Here is a 4,844-nt window from a genome sequence, read left to right as displayed (position 1 = left end):
TCTCAGACTAGCTGTGTGACACTTAGCAATTGTAATACCATGAACAAGCAGCTTTCCAGAAGAATGCTACTGTAAACAACTTTTAAGGTTCTGATTACATAGTATAGTGAACACTATTTATTCCATAACAAATCAAAGCAAAACATTTACAGAAAATCAAGGTACAGCATTCACAATATTACAGGTTATCACTGCACAACAGCTTATCATTAAAATGGCCACATAGTTTCCACCAAAGTGGTCACAATATTTAGAACAAAGAACAATCATCTCAAAGTGCAATAGTCAAAGTCTTCCACTCAGGGGGCAAAGTCTTGTTTAACTCAATCAGTCACTTATTCAGCAATCATTTATTAAGTATCATATACATATCCTCCACCCCTAGGTCACTAGTAAACTGCAATTTCAACTTTACTCAGTACCCAGGGAGAGGTCTTTTCATCTGGACTTAGGGCCTGTTCTCCGATTCCCTGGATCCCCTTCATGGTCCCAGATTATACTTGAATTCACCAGACTGTCACATGGGTTCAATGGCAGACAGTTACCAGTTCCTTGTCCAGATCTTTGGGTAGATCCTGCTCCACACTGAAGTTCACAGGGCCTGTTCCATGTCAGATTCTTCACAATTTATTTATTTATTTTTTTTTTTTGCACAAGAGGAAGCGTGAGCCTTCTTTTTCAAAAAATAAAAAACAAACCTAAACCTAGGACTGCTGGCCAGACTGCCCCCCCCCCCAGTGGTCGTCTTCAGTACTGCTCAAAGCCTGGGCAGCAGCCCCCTTTCACTTTCCCCTTTTAGATCAAGCTGGCTACCAGGGAGGCAGAGGAGGGAGCTGGTCTGAGGACAGGGCAGAGGGCGGCCCAGACCCAGCAATTCAGGCAGCCAAAAACCTCTCGCGTTTGTTGGATTTTGCAGTCATACTGACTTGTGTTTCTCTAGAAGAAAATCAACTGAACAGGAAAGGGTGGGGCTAGCTAAGTGCCCTATTATGCATTATGGTAACTTAATCCAATTTCAAGTTCCAAGACCAACCAGGAAAACCAACAGATAGTTTAATAAAAATTGTCAAAACAAATGCCTTTGTGTGCTCACCTAACTGCCCTAGGAATTCCTAAGAGCAAGGGAGAAATGACCCCACTAGGGAGGGTTAGTGTGAATAACCAGTCTCTTGGCAGTAGGTGGGGAATGGGGATCCTTTTCCCAGATTCCACACAGGCCAAATTTGTTGGGACTGTTCTACCCATGACTTCTATGAAAACTGGAGAACCATCACAAGGGAGGGAGAAGGCATTTGTTCATAGCAACAAAAACTATTGAAAAACAATAAACAGCAGAAAATCTGTTCTAAAACAGTTCCTGCCTCATAAGGTCATGGTTCTTGACCACAGGGATTTTACTCCTGAATCTCTACTGAGGCAGAGAACAGGCTTTGCTCCCTGCTGTAGATGACTGGGTTGAATCCACCTTTAGATGGGATGGAGGTGGTGAGTGGAAACCTCAGTTTATTTGTGAGAGGGCATCAGGGGGGCTTTGTTTCCCAGCAGATACTCATTCCATCTCTGTGGAATCATCCTCACTTCCACTTTCTGAAAGCTCATCTTCCTGCTGCTCTTCTAACGAACAGCTCATGACCGACTTTTGGATAGACTCCCGTTCCTCTCCATCGGGGGAGTTCTGCAGCAGGATCAGAAGCTGACGCCTGTTGTACTGAATCAAGAACTTCTGACAGGTTCTGATGGTCCCTCCCACGTGCAGCGTGTTGAAGAAGCAAGGGTAGCGCTGGCCCTTGTTCTCGAGATAAGTAATAAAGGGCAGAGCTGACCACAGGAGCTGGTAGAATTCTTTCCGACATCGAAGTAGCACTACCCCAGTGTAGGCATTGAGGTATTTCACTGTCAGGGCCACGGCGCAGGCGGCCGCGCCGAAGGCTCCGTGCACCCGGACGATAGCGTTCCGCAGGAGGCCGAACAGGACCCGCTCTTCTAGGCAGGCGCGGCAGCGGGGGTCCTCCCACACCAGCTCGCACAGCAGGTACCTACAGCGGGAACGACAGGGAGAAGCGAGTGAGTGCTAGAGGCTGGCCGGGCCGCGAGCCCGCCAGGGCCGGGCGCGGGGAGCCTTCTTCACAATTTTTGCTCCAGGGAATCCAAGGCTCAACCAAGCCACAACGTCTCAGCATCCCAGTCATGCTCCAGGCTCCAGGCTCTAAGCTCCTGGCTCCTGGCTCTGGGCTCTGGGGTCCAGCCTCAGGGCTCTGGGCTCCTAGGCTCCTGTTCTGAAGAAATTCCAACACAACAGGTTATCAGGAACTTCTGGCTTAGTGCTTCATTCTCTCTTCTGTAGCTGCTCTGCCACCAGATGCTGGTTCCAAGATATTCTGACTGTGCCTCATTGGAGATTTTCCTTATATACGCACAACATTAGCTTTCTGTTTCAGCCAACCGCTTCCTGTTACATCAGTAACAGGAGTTCATACCTTATTTTTTCCACAACAGAGGCTTGATCGATTACTAAGTGCTAAGTACCTGCTACCTTTGCCAAAACAAAGGGATCTTCAAATTGAAATTATATTTCCAGTGCAGCAAGTCACTTAACTCTGTTTGCCTCACTTTCCTCATCTGTAAAATGAGGTGGAGAAGGAAATGGCAAATTACTCCAATATCTTTGCCAAGAACACACTAAATAAGTTTACAAGGAGCCAGACATGAATAAGCAATATCTCCAACTCCAAAGCACAAAGTAGTCAATTAACAAATATATGTTGATCGACCAACTAACTGAAATAACAAGGTAGTGATGTGAGCCAGGCCTATTCCTAACTTCACTGTTTTTCTATTCTACTCATACCATACTAATATTTCACTTTCTTCAAGTCCTTCATACCTTCTTCCTTTCCCAATTCTTTTTTTGTTTTTGTTTGTTTGTTTTGTTTTTATTTGTATCTCATTAGTCCAGCAAACTCTAAGTGTAGAAGCTACCAAAACAGAACTTGAACCCAACTCTTTGAGACTTAAAGGTCAGTCCTTGGTAAATGAGACATAGTGTATTTATCAAATTGTTTATCTTATAGTATGATTACAATTATCTTTGCTCAATGAAATTTAAGAGAAAAAAGGTGAATTTCAGCTTTATTTCCCATATAATCAGTCAATTAGCTTTTACTAAGGGCAAACTACACATGAGGAATTAGGTTTGTATTAGAGATAAAAATATCAAATGGCAATAAACTCTGCTCTCAAGAAACTTAATTCTTTTGGCTTTTTGGAACAGGGAAGGTAGGGCAATTGGGATTCAGTGACTTGCCCAAGGTTACACAGATAATAAGTGTTATGTGTCTGAGGTCTAATTTGAACCCAGGTCTTCCTAATTCCAGGGTCAGTGCACTATTCACTGAAGCTGAAAATTTAATATGGGGATTTGATTTATATAGAAGGTTAGGTCCAGAGAGAAGGATTTTAGTCTAGGCAAGTGATCAGAATTGTTTGTGGAGCCAAGAGAAAGCAGATTGATAATCATTTTCCATTATTGTTAGTATTGTCGATTTGATTATTATTCCCAGACAAAGAGCAAGTGTTTAAAAAGAGAGAAAACAGGTATATGAAACATTAGTGAAAATGGCAAGATGTTTATTTTGGATATATTCTTGTGTCTAGAGAATGTACAATGGAATTTGAAATTTGATATAGGGTCAGTAAGATACAGTGGGTTAGGTGATTTTTCCTTTTTTACTTGCTAAACAACTATCTAGAGCAGCTCAAATGTAGGGTGGAGTTCCAAGGCTGAGTGAATTAATATTCACCCCTAAATTCTTCTTCTTGAGAGAACATAAGGTCCAGAAGATGAGATCCCAATAAAATGCTATTTCAAAAATTATATTTTATTGATGTTACAAAAAAACCTTTCTTCATTATAAGTAATGTAATAATGCAGTTTAGTGAGAGCTATGTAATTTGATATGCATCATTATTTTTAAAAATTTTGATTTAAGACTGCAATATGATGATTCTATCTTATTCTAAAGTTAGTTTATTGTAATATTTGATTTAAATGGCTATTAAAGTGAAAATGAGAACCCTACAAAGATATGTACTTTAAATGAAAGATGTGTGTCTTTGCCTCTGCTTACAAAATTTTGATGGTCATTTCATTAATCCTAGCAACAGAGTACTAAAACAGCCTTTTTTTTTAAGCAATTGGGGTTAAGTAACTTGCTTAAGTTTACACAGACAGTTATTTCTGGGTGTGGTGCTAAGTATCAGAGCCCAAATTCGATCCCAGGTCATCCCGACTCTGGTGCTGGTGCTCTTACTCACTGTGCCACCTGGCCACCCCTAAGCAATTGGGGTTAAGTAACTTGCTCAAGGTTACACGGCCAGATGTTTCTTGGTGGGTACTAAGTGTCTGAGCCCATATCCGATCCCAGGTCGTCCCAACTCTGGGGCTGGTGCTCTTACTCGCTGTGCTACCTGGCTGCCCCTAAAACAGACTTTTGTTGAAATATATCTAGTAAATTTCCATTTTCCTTAATGTAAATAAGTTGTTCTTGTTAACAAATTGTATTTCTCTATCTCATTCTCTCTCTCTCTCTCACACACACACACACATTCACACAATGCACACATGCACACATACACTCCAACAAACTTGAAAAAAGTGATGTAGTTCCTATATGAGACTCTTTAATGATTTCCATATCTTCTTTGATGAGCTTAGGATCAGAGCACTCAGTTTCACAACTCATAGAATGTTCCATGGGGGGAGGATGAAAAGGAGAGGGAGAATGAGTGGGAAAGAGAAATTATACCCTGGATATGAAATAGTGACTTATATTTCCCTTCCCCCT

The 4,844-nt window shown here is 41.8% G+C and overlaps 1 pseudogene; it reads right to left on the bottom strand.

Annotated features, from left to right (window-relative positions):
- Positions 1 to 1,035: 1,035 nt before the first annotated feature.
- Positions 1,036 to 2,065, bottom strand: LOC138165693 (ribonuclease P/MRP protein subunit POP5 pseudogene; annotated as a pseudogene).
- Positions 2,066 to 4,844: the final 2,779 nt, after the last annotated feature.

This window comes from Petaurus breviceps, unplaced genomic scaffold (assembly GCF_028583685.1).
Source record: "Petaurus breviceps papuanus isolate PSGF00001 unplaced genomic scaffold, PetGlider_PUasm1.0 214, whole genome shotgun sequence".
NCBI lineage: Eukaryota > Metazoa > Chordata > Mammalia > Diprotodontia > Petauridae > Petaurus > Petaurus breviceps.
Note: the sequence above shows the minus strand (reverse complement) of the source record. Positions and strands in the feature narration are given on the sequence as shown.